At 40.6% G+C, this 12,649-nt stretch overlaps 1 long non-coding RNA gene across 6 annotated transcripts in view; it reads right to left on the reverse strand.

Annotated features, from left to right (window-relative positions):
* Positions 1–12,649, reverse strand: part of LOC122564460 (uncharacterized) — a 133,263-nt gene that overhangs the window by 75,425 nt on the left and 45,189 nt on the right. The window contains exon 1 of one of the 6 annotated variants that reach the window (XR_015752839.1): positions 153–250. The exons of the other annotated variants lie outside the window; for them this stretch is intronic. This is a non-coding gene — a long non-coding RNA (uncharacterized LOC122564460). Of the gene's footprint in view, positions 1–152; positions 251–12,649 lie in introns of those variants that run through there. 6 annotated transcript variants of the gene reach the window in all.

Raw genomic sequence — 12,649 nt, forward strand, 5'->3', positions numbered from 1 at the left:
ACTGTCGTTAAAGCTTCCTTGAAAGAAATCAAACATCCCTACTGGGTCATGGGACACTGTGGCTTAAGACTGACCAAAATGGATAAGGCTCATCCAGGAAGATTTGCAAACACATCAAGGCTTTTTTGCTAACATGTGGGGGCCTGACTAACCTGTCTCCCAAATACTTTAACCATCCTTGTCACCCGTGGTGCAGTCTGCAGATTCTGCTTTGGATTTGTCAGCTTTCTCGGATCCTATTGAACCAGAATGAAGGTAAGTCATTCACACATCCAAAGAGTTGCCTTTAAGAGAAATTGCACAGAGGAATTACTGCCACAGCTTTTGATTATAAGCAATTCAGATGGAGCGTAAACAGTGGTGTTGGGCCAGTTGGAACAAACAGCTTATTTCTGTGCTGTATATTCAATGGGATTCGAGATAAAAACATTGATTCCCAAAGGACAGGCAGTAATTTAAAAGCTACTTTGAAAGAAACAGACACACGTGAAGCTGGAAATTCATCTCAGGCACTGGCATGGAACAGACAGCAATGGATCAGATGCCTGGCATTCAGTAAATATTCAGTGCCTGATATTCAGCCCCACTGACTGCAGTGGGGCAAAGGAAAGAGAGTGTACAAGTGTGAAGGAATGGGAAGTGTTGTTGTCTACGGTAAGCAGTGACTAGGAGCTTAGGACTTGGGTGGGGGGACTGAAATAATGGTGAATGAGAACCTAGGAGAATGGTAGACCATGACATGGATGTTTATGCAATGTGTAAAAGGCCAGTTTTATATTTTGGACTGTGGTCTAAAAAAAGGGGAAAAGATATTGCTTCAAACCAACACAGTTAAAAATCACACAACACCAGATTATCATCCAGGTAGCTTCCCCTGATGAAAGACCAGGACTCTGAAATCTAGAACTTCCAAATAAACCCATTGGACTATAACTTGGTGTTATGTGATTTTTAAACGTTGCCCATCCCAGTCCAACAACGGACCTCCACATTATTAAACCAATACAACTTCGGAAAACGATGTTTGCAATTGTAAAATGAGTCACTGGTACACATTACGAATTGTATTGATAATGTTACCTTATTCAAGCAGTAAGGGAAAGTTCCAGGTAGAATGGCACTGCCTGTCTATATTCAGTGCAGTTCTGCCCAGAGACAGTCTTTTGATTGGTGCTTCAATCCTGTGCAGTGACTGTAGCCTGTGTGCATTAATAAGCAGATGCTTCCAGTCTGCATAGAGGACACACTTAAACCTCTCTCTCTCTCTCTTTTTGCCCTTCCTGTGTGGAGAAGTAACAGACAATCTCTGGTTAGCTTTTCCCACTCCGCATTTTCCTGTGAACTACTATCTCTGCCAAGTTTCCTTGTTTAAGGTAAAGGGGGAATAAACACCTTTGGAATCAATGAAAGAGAGAATCCTAAACCAGTAAATGAATCAACAAGAACTGATATATCCACAGCCACGTGTCATTAGCAAAGACGGGGAAGGAATCAAAAGAAAGGCAAAAGGAAATAAATTATTGAAGTCTGCGATCCAGACTGGTGCCAGAACTGTACTTCTCTGGCATTTGTTTTTCTTCTTTACTCATAGTATTTGTCATGTCTTGACTCTGTGCCTCTGTTTGTATGTGGTTGGAGGTTTTGGGAAAGGGGTAGAGTTGAAGTTACAGATTGGCAATTCTACTTGTTTATTTTTTAATCATTGTTTTAAAACAGCTTGATTACAATAGATAGTTTCTTGATTATGTAAATAAAAACATGGTGTGTATAATCTTTTAATCCAAATTAGAGCTGGCAAAATTTGTCAATTTGATGTTTTAATCAAATGTTCACATTTGTCAGAAATAGCAAAATTTGATTTCCAGTGCACTGCTCGAGTGACTCAAGACAGATTGGAGTTTGAGGGGAAGAGAGAGAGAGAGACAGACAGATATTGTGAAATTGGCTTTGGATTTTTGGGGGAGAGAGAAATGCTGGGGATCTCGGATGAAGACAGGGGAATAGGACAGGGGTGACACCCAGCATTTACTGTAGCACACACCACCGATGAAGAAGTAGCTCTTTGAAAGCTAGTGTTTCCAAATAAACCTGTTGGGCTATAATCTGGTGTTGTGTGATTTTTAACTTTGACCGCCCCAGTCCAACACCAGTTCCTCCAAATCATCGGTTCTCCAGTCAGTGTTCAGACCTACAGCGGTGATGATTAGATTTCACCCCAAACTTCTAACACCCTTATTGCCATGCTAGGATATGAATGGAAATGCTATGGAGTAGTATAGCAGGAAATATAACCATTATATTATAATGCCTTGCATTATTCACAACCTGGTAGTTCTTAAAAGTAAAGCAGAGTAGGCAATCAGAATAAGGGTGATAGCTCAAAGGAAAACAGCACAGATTAATTGGAATCTGTAGCTGGGATTTGAAGCAACAACTGTAGATAAGGTTCCCACATACCATTCAGAAACAGAAACAGTGATCACAAAAGAATGTGATTTTTCCAACCAATGTGAAACTCTGCCAACTATCAGCTCAACTGAAACAGATTGCAGGAGCCTAAGAAATGAGCCTGTCCTAGTGATTGTGACATGAATATGGAATCAAAGTAAGAGTTACAGTCTCGTTAGTGTGAAAGCTTCCAGGGGAAAAAAAAAACAGCTTTCAGATGCAAGTTAGCAAACTTTTCATTTCTTTTTAAACAGTGAACATATAGCAGAACAAATGGAGTGTTTGTACGTCTGCATGCTTAAGAACATTGGTCTAATAGGTATGTGTTTAAGAAGAAATTTCAATCTAATAAGCAATTGGATAATATCATATAATACTTCTACAGATTACATATGATTTCTGCAAAAGGAATAGACATTAATGAAGTCTTGTAAAAACACACTCAATATAGGTAGAACATTATTGTCATGTGTATGTTTATAAGTGGTCTATACTTTTTTAATCACTTAGAAATGGAGTATCAAATGAATATTCTATTGCACTGACCACTGTCTATATGTATCTATCAGCAACACGCCAGCTCATTTCATCCTCACTAATTCCTACAAATTATGTAATAATTATCACAAATGACTTTGAGGACAGAAATATTTTTAAACTTGGGGTTAACCCCCACGTTGAATTTACTGAACAGAATGCAAATAGCAAATAACTGGACACCTGGCAAAAATCTTACGAAAGTTTAACACAGTTTAAACCAAAACCACACTTGATCTGACTGCCCTGTTCAACTTTACAAAGTATTTTTTTAGGCCAAGGGTTTTTTACAGTGAAAATCTATAAATGGGAGCGGTCAGCAGAACGGATTTTTCGTTTCTTTGGTGGCTGAGGATATCCTGACAGCTTGTTTAGGGCAAGCCTGCTGTTAACATCTACAACCAACATGATTGGTATTACAACACATTACATAGCAATGACTCATTTCACGCTTCCATTTACCTTAAATTGCCAACCAATTTCTGTGCCTGTTCTCTCCCATTAGAAATAAGCACAAATGTAACAAACTTAGCAACTTTTTTTTGTAAAATGAAAATGCCGTTAAACAGAACTTTGCACTATATATATATATATATTTTAAGAATTAATCTTTGCAGCAATTGCCAAGGTAAAACTAATTTTCAATTACATTGACAACTTAAAATAAAGTTTGTACATGTTTAAATTGTATCAATAAGAAGTATTTACAAAAATGTTATTTAGCAGAAAATTATTAACATAGACATTTCAGTTTTTGGCATTAAGTAAGGAAATATTGTTGATCCTGGAAGTAATGGAACTGCATCTGTTACACAGTAGCTATCAGGATGCCCCCATAAACCCTGAACCTCTGCCTCATTATGATTCAAATGGATCAGTTTTCTTTTGTAGTTTCCTTACATTTTTTAATTATATTTAATTATCTGCCCATGAAATTCAGTTATATAACTGCCCTGGAGATAAATTTATTATATGCAGGTTTTTTTGTCACTTACGATTCCTTTAACATTATTTATTCAGTTAAAATTAGTTTGTACAAACCACTTGATATTGTACTTTGGATATTACTTAAACTTATTGTAAAAATCCACTTTGTGGAACAATTTAGCATAAATGCTTCTAATGAATTTGGGGTAGCACTGTAGCTGAGGTGGAACAGTGGCTCAGTGGTTAGCACTGCTGCCTCATAGTACCAGGGGCCCAGGTTCAATTCCAGCTTTGGATGATTGTCAATGTAGAGTTTGAACATTCTCCCCGTGTAAACATGGATCCTTCCGGGCGCTCCGGTTTCCCCGAAAGTGTAAAGATGTGAGAGTTAGGTGAATTGGCTGAGCTAAATTGTCCATACTGTCCAGATGATGTGCAGGATAAGGAAATGCAGGGTTACAGGGATGGAGTGAGTCTGGGAGAGATGCTCTTCAGAGGAACAGTGTGGATTCAATGGGCCAAATGGTCTGCTTCCACACTCTAGGGATTCTATGATATTGACAAAGAGGATACTAATGGTTGACAGGTCAGTGCAACGAAAGTAGCTACCAGCAGAAAACTAATAGGTTCGACACAATACAGCAAATTAGGCGCATTCATCGTGTCCACATGCATTGACGAATTACTGAAACCACTTATACGCTTGTCACCTAATATAGACAGTGATAAGGAGAAATCAATTAGAATAGGAAAATATCTTGAAATCTGAAACATTGATAAAGTTTCTGTTATGAAGTTGCATAGCCATTTGTACTGCATAGTATTGTTTCATTACCGCAACTGCACCAAAGTACATTCTTTTGGAGGTTACGAAAAGGATATAGAAACGGAGAACAAAACACTCTCTACCAAGAGATATATCTGGATTCTTTCAGTTATGATCATGAGAAAGTTAGGATACACAACATCAAAAGCAACTGCAACCCAGATTATTCTAAAGTTACAATATTCTGCAAATCGCAATTTCAGCCACATCAGAGAATACATTGTAACTGAGCCTACTTCAGTGAATACAAAATAATGTGGAATGCTATAAAATTGGAGACATTCATCAAACATGTTTTATCAAATATACATAACAATTTCATTATTAGTAGTAAAGTTTCATCAATTATTATCCTTTGTTGTTACTTAGTACCATATATTCTTTAATTTAATTGTTATTCTTGGTGTGTTAACTATTGAAAATTAATTGTTAATCTATAAATCACAGGAATATTGAGTCTTTGAAAGCACCAACTATTATATCCCCACATTCAGCTTGTAAATTTTTAACAATTTTTCATACAATTTACAGTCGTGGTGTTATTGTAATAATTCCAATCTTGTAGATTAAACTTTACAAAGCTTACCCAGTTCTTAATAAAATCAAAACATTTAAAATGAATGTTAACCAAATACTACTTCTGCTATCTTTGACTGCCCAATCTGTCAATCCTGTCTTCTGCTTACTATAATCACCGACATTTTTAGCACTTCAGTACAATGACTCAGCTTTTTGTTCGATCACAAATATAAAACATACAATCTAATTAGTTGTGAACAACAATGTAGACATATAAATATAAGATTTTGAAATAATAATGCCTCTCTCTACTATGACTGAATTGGAAAAAAACATTAAATATTTACAATACGTTATTGGAATTAAGTGCACTTGCTTGGAATCATATTGCAGATTTTCGAATATGGATGTTTGCTAAGAACATATTTGTAAAGTTAGTACAGGTGCAGTAAAAAAAAATCTAACTTGTAAACTACAGTTCAAAGTAGAACAGTTACTGAATCTGAGACAGTCTTTAGAACTATTTTCAATCATAAAAACACTTTACATACCATAAAGTTTTGCAGCTGAGAAAAATATAATCACATAAATATCAAAATTACAGTAAGCAACAGATTTACATTTATTCCCAACTTAAATTTTTGTGTTAGTTTAACAGAAAACTTGAATATTTTTAAAAAATTGAAAATAATGGAGTATCAGCAATTTGGACAAAATCTACATTTCACAATATTTTGATTGCAATGCTTTCAATACAGATTTATTGTTACAACAATTGTGGAAACATAACTTTTGCAAAGTGTTTATATGTTATTTGAGTTCCTAACTCACTCAGAATGAAATATTTTGGATTTTCAAGTTGCAAATTTAGAGAAATTTGGGGACTTAACTTACAAGCAAATAACTTTGCAGGCAACCACATTCAAGTTTACATTTTGACCTTCACTAAATCTCATGAAAGAAAGAAAAATAATTTTCTCTATAGAAAATATTTTAATTGATCTTAATTATGTTTTATTTAGCTATTTACCCTTCTTACAGAAATTGCCTACAGCAACCCTGGATAAGATGAAACAGAAGTGATTCAGAATTCATCAAATACACATCAAAAACTAGTAGCAGTTTATTGAATAATTGTTGATGAGATAATCAATGTACAGGTAGACAACCCTTTATCTGAAATCCCAAAATTCGTAAAGCTCCAAAGTCCGAAGGTTTTTTTGTGAAGTTTTTTCCTCATTAACAAGGTTGTTTAGCATGCAAACAGTTAACCCAACTCCACATCCACTCGATGCGTGTAACTCAGATGCGACATGAGGGAGCATGGCCTAGCACTGGCAGGCCTCAGTTCTGTCTCAAGGCCCATCTTACTCAGTGAGTCTGCTCCTCCAGTAAGATTTTTAAAAGATTTCACCATCAAACTGTCACCTATTCTGAAATTCGAAAAATTCTGAATTCCGAAAACCAGCTGGTCCAAATCATTTCGGATAAAGGATTGTGTACCTGCATTGACTTGCATTGAACATAAGAATACCCACACAGCAAAGGGCTACATTGAACTATTTAAATGTCCCATTTTTAGCTCGAGAGAGGTTCATTGATGTTGCATTTTAAATTATTATTTAAAGGGTATTTTTGTTTTTAATTGCTAGATTTCTTGGCACTTGTTCTACAAATCCAGCAAGTTCTGAAAAGTAACTAAGAGTTTAGGGAAGGGATGACCTTTGAGCTTTACAACAAGACAATGATAGTAAAACAATGATCAGTTTTTGGAGATATGCAGCTTCTTGCACATCTCTCAATTACCCTGCACAAACTGAATAATTTTCTCTATAATATGGTGTAATAGTTGTTTCCAGAGAAACTTGTCCCTACAAGCATACATTGTCTATTGGCACTACGCATCAGTGATGGCAACAATTCTATGATGAGAGATGGCTTTCAGATTTGGCATATTGCACCAGTACTTCGGATTCACTCAACTAAATAATCAATATGTGACTATATTAATTATTATAGATTTGAATATTCAGTATCTACATGGGATATCTCAATGGGTTTTACCTTGTCTAATAAAATGACCTTGTAGCACAGTAGTGGCATTGCTCCATCTGAGAGGTGCAGAGGTGCATCGGAGAACATGTCTAACAGATTGATTAAAAATATTAGGTGTTAGAGAACTAATTGTTGAACTATTTTGATGACTACTAATGTTCAGAAACACTGAACAAGTTGGGACTCTATTCCCCAGGAAGGCAGATTCTGAGGTAGGATTAATAGAGGTCTTTAAAATTGTGAAGTAATTCAATATAGCAGTACAAGAGAGGATATTGGTGAGTCCAAAACTAGGAACCATTCATTTAAGATCATCACGAATAGATCCAAAAAATGAATTCTGGAGAAAACTCTTACCCAGATTGGTTAGAATGTGGAACTTGCTGCCAAGTAAGTACTTTTGGCAAATGAAGAACAAGAAGAACAGTACAGCACAGGAACAGACCTTTCAGCCCACTAGCCTGTGCCAACACAGAATGCCTTTCTAAACTAAAAAGCTTTTGCCTCTACGCTGTCCATTTCCCTCTATTCCCTGCCTATTCATGTCTCTCAAGAGGTCTCTTAAACGTTGCTACTGCATCCACCTCCAACATCTCCTCTGGTTACAGGCACTTCCCACCCTCTGTGCAAAACACCATGCCTCTCACATGCCCTTTAAACTTACTCTATTTTACTTAAACCTATGTTCCCTAGTAATTGACATGTCTAGCCTCAGAAAAAGACATGAACTATCCAATTTATCCATTCCTCTCATCATTTTGTAAGCTTCTATAAGTTGTCCCTCTCTCCTCACAGCTAATATCCTCCAAAGTGGGAAACATCCTGGTAAACCATTTCTGTACCCTCTCCAAAGCCTCCACAGCTTTCTGGCAGCATGACGACCATAACTGTACACAATATTCCAAATGCAGCCTTACCACAGCCTCAACCTGACTTGAAAATGTGTTGCTGGAAAAGCGCAGCAGGTCAGGCAGCATCCAAGGAGCAGGAGAATCGACGTTTCGGGCATGAGCCCTTCTTCGGGAAATTTTCAACATGACTTGCCAATTTTTATACTCTATGCCTTGACTGAAGAAGACAGCATGCCATATGCCTTCTTGACCACCTTATCCACTCGTGTTGCCACTTTCAGGAAAGAGTGGACCTGTATGCCTAGATCACTCTGTATTTTGATGCTATTAAGGATTGTGCCATTTACTGTATACTTCCTTCGTGCATTAGATATCCCAAAATACATCACCTCACATTTCTCCACCCAAGTCTCCAGTCTACCTATATCCTGCTATACTTCTGTCAATTTTCCTCACTATCTGTAGCTCCACAATCTTTGTGTTGCCTGCAAACATACTAATCCGACTACCTACATTCTCCCCCATATTATAAAGAACAAGGGTCCCAGGATTGATCTTGTGGATCACCACTGGTCACAGATCTCCAACCTGAAAAATACCCTTCCATCATTACTCTCTGCCTTCTCTAACTAAGACAGTTCTATATTGTGGAGAAAGTGAGGTCTGCAGATGCTGGAGATCAAAGTTGAAACTTTATTGCTGGAACAGCGCAGCAGGTCAGGCAGCATCCAGGGAACAGGAGATTCGACGTTTCGGGCACAGGCCCTTCTTCAGGAATGAGCAGAGAGTGTTCAGCAGGAGAAGATAAAAGGTAGGAAGGAGGGACTTGGAGGAGGGGCGTTGGAAATGTGATAGGTGGAAAGAGGTCAAGGTGAGGGTGATAGGTCGGAGTAGGATGGAGGCGGAGAGGTCAAGAAGAAGACTGCAGGTCAGGAAGGCGGTGCCGGGCTGGAGGGATTCGGCTGAGACAAGGTGGGGGGAGGGGGGATGAAGAAACTGGTGAAGTCCAAGTTCATCCCCTGTGATTGGAGGGTTCCCAGTCGGAAGATAAGACGCTCCTCCTCCGACCGTCGCGTTGTTGTGGTTTGGCGGTGGATGAGTCCAATGACCTGCATATCCTCGGTGGAGTGGGAGGGGGAGTTGAAATGCTGTGCTACAGGGTGGTTGGGTTGGTTCGTCCGGGTGGCCCAGAGGTGCTCTCTGAATCGCTCCGCAAGTAGGCGGCCTGTCTCCCCAATATAGAGGAGGCCACACCGGCTGCAGCGGATGCAGTAGATGATGTGGGTGGAGGTGCAGGTGAATCTGTGGCGGATATGGAAGTTTCCTTTGGGGCCTTGGAGAGAAGTGAGGGGGGAGGTGTGGGCGCAAGTGTTGCACCTCCTGCGGTTGCAAGGGAAGGTGCCTGGAGTGGAGGTTGGGTCGGTGGGGGGTGTGGATCTGACAAGGGAGTCGCGGAGGGAGTGGTCTCTACGGAAAGCTGATAGGGGAGGGGAGGGAAATATATCCTTGGTGCTGGGGTCTGTTTGGAGGTGGCGGAAGTGACGGCGGATGATGCGCTGTACATGGAGATTGGTGGGGTGGTAGGTGAGGACCAGTGGGGTTCTGTCCTGGTGGCGGTTGGGGGGGCGGGGCTCAAGGGCGGAGGAGCGGGAAGTGGAGGAGATGCGGTGGAGGGCACTGTCGACCACGTCGGGAGGGAAATTGCGGTCCTTGAAGAAGGAGGCCATCTGTGTTGTACGTATTTTGAACTGGTCCTCCTGGGAGCAGATGCGGCGGAGACGAAGGAATTGGGAGAATGGGATGGCGTTTTTACAGGGGGCAGGATGGGAGGAGGTGTAGTCCAGGTAGCTGTGGGAGTCGGTTGGTTTGTAGTAGATGTCCGTGTTGATTCGGTCGCCTGAGATAGAAACAGAAAGGTCTGGTCCTCACCTACCACCCCACCAATCTCCATGTACAGCGCATCATCCGCCGTCACTTCCGCCACCTCCAAACAGACCCCAGCACCAAGGATATATTTCCCTCCCCTCCCCTATCAGCTTTCCGTAGAGACCACTCCCTCCGCGACTCCCTTGTCAGATCCACACCCCCCACCGACCCAACCTCCACTCCAGGCACCTTCCCTTGCAACCGCAGGAGGTGCAACACTTGCGCCCACACCTCCCCCCTCACTTCTCCCCAAGGCCCCAAAGGAAACTTCCATATCCGCCACAGATTCACCTGCACCTCCACCCACATCATCTACTGCATCCGCTGCAGCCGGTGTGGCCTCCTCTATATTGGGGAGACAGGCCGCCTACTTGCGGAGCGATTCAGAGAGCACCTCTGGGCCACCCGGACGAACCAACCCAACCACCCTGTAGCACAGCATTTCAACTCCCCCTCCCACTCCACCGAGGATATGCAGGTCATTGGACTCATCCACCGCCAAACCACAACAACGCGACGGTCGGAGGAGGAGCGTCTTATCTTCCGACTGGGAACCCTCCAACCACAGGGGATGAACTTGGACTTCACCAGTTTCTTCATCCCCCCTCCCCCCACCTTGTCTCAGCCGAATCCCTCCAGCCCGGCACCGCCTTCCTGACCTGCAGTCTTCTTCTTGACCTCTCCGCCTCCATCCTACTCCGACCTATCACCCTCACCTTGACCTCTTTCCACCTATCACATTTCCAACGCCCCTCCTCCAAGTCCCTCCTCCCTACCTTTTATCTTCTCCTGCTGAACACTCTCTGCTCATTCCTGAAGAAGGGCCTGTGCCCGAAACGTCGATTCTCCTGTTCCCTGGATGCTGCCTGACCTGCTGCGCTGTTCCAGCAATAAAGTTCTATATTGTGACAATGCTAATAGTTTAAGAGGTGAATTTGGACCTTTCTTTTAAATAAAGAAAGGTTGAGACAGAGGCACTCATCAGTCTGCTCAAGGCCAATAAAGTAAACAGCTTGAGAGACCTTGGGCTTTTGTTTACAAAAGTTGGAACAATAGAAGCAGCCTGAATGCCCAGAGAACCAGGATTTTCAGTTGGAGTCTTCAAGCTGGAAGTGGAATCTCTTTTTCCTCTCTCTGTTACAGCTAAAAGCTGGGGTTCTCATCCTGCTGTGAGAGTTGCAAATGAGAATTTTTACTGACTCTGCCTTTGCTAAGGGTATGCTTTTGGGAACATACTACATTGGAAAGTAATGAGTAGTTTATTACTTTGTTAAGTATTTCAATAGAGTTATATTTAAGCCATTTTTTCTTTGATTTTGATTTTGTATTTTAACTATAGTGTATGAATAAAATGTGTTTTGCTTCAATTGGTAGTTTGACCAATTGAATTGTATCCACAAGGCAATTCCTACAAAATAAGAAAATGTTCGGATCCAGGCTATCTTCCTAATATATTTGGTGGATGGGGGGGGGGGGGGGGGGGGGCATTGTGTGGTCCATAATAAATTGAGGATTCTTGTCATTATCAAAATTTCTAAGTCCAGGTTGGGTCTAGGATTTTTGGATTCAAAGGCAGTCAAAAGAGTGGGGAGTGTTGGTGTTGTTTTCTTGGGTGTTGCATTCTGTTGATTTAAACAGGGTGTGTCTTGTATAATAATGGCTCTTTCAGTTGTTCAGAATTTCTTGGCGGTGCAAGAAGTCACTTCGGGTGTTTTACAGAAAATTGATCAATGCAAAACTTTCAGAATTGGCAAACAAGTTAAAGTTGGAGTTGCCTGAGCCTGTGAGGGTAAGGGAAATACCTGCAGTAATAGCTCTGCATTTACAACAATTGCCAGGAGTGTAATCAGAATCATTGGGAATTTCTAAACTTCACTTGCAAATGAAGCAGCTTGAATTAGAGGCAAGGGCGTGGAAAAGGAAAAAGAATGCATAGCCATTGCAGAACAAAAAGAGAAAAGGAAATGAAGCAGTTTAAATTATGATTAAAAGCAGAGGAGAAAGAAAAAGGAAAAAGGAAAAAGAAAGACACAGTTTTTAAACTTCAGAGGTTGTAAGTGAAAACTTAAAGTCAGCTTAAAATGGTGGAGGTAGAGGTGAAAGGTAGGAATAGTGATGGGGACAGTGATAGAGAGAAATCCCATTACAGCCAAAGGCCTGGTGGGAATCTGTTTAAATATATCCAAGCGTTGCCTAATTTCAATGGGAAAGATGAAGAAGCCTTTTTCATTTCATTTCAGAAAATGGCTAAACAAATGAAATGGCTGGTGACTGTATGGGTATTGTTGATCCAAATGACCTTGTCAGGTAGAGCAAATGAGGTATTCCCATCACTATCAGAGGACATATCTGGGGAGTGTGATGAGCTGAAGTGCGTATGAGCTAGCACCAGAAACCTACAGACAATCTTAGGAATCTAAGGAGGGGAAAGTGGTCAAACATACAAAGCATTTGAAAAGATCAAATAAGTAATTTTAATAGGTGGATAAGGGCATTGCAAATAGATCAAATATATAATGCTCTTAGGGAGCATTGTTTTGGAGTTCAAAAATTCACTTCC

This window comes from Chiloscyllium plagiosum, unplaced genomic scaffold, assembly GCF_037043375.1.
Source record: "Chiloscyllium plagiosum isolate Xiang-an unplaced genomic scaffold, Cpla_swu_hap1 HiC_scaffold_34, whole genome shotgun sequence".
NCBI lineage: Eukaryota > Metazoa > Chordata > Chondrichthyes > Orectolobiformes > Hemiscylliidae > Chiloscyllium > Chiloscyllium plagiosum.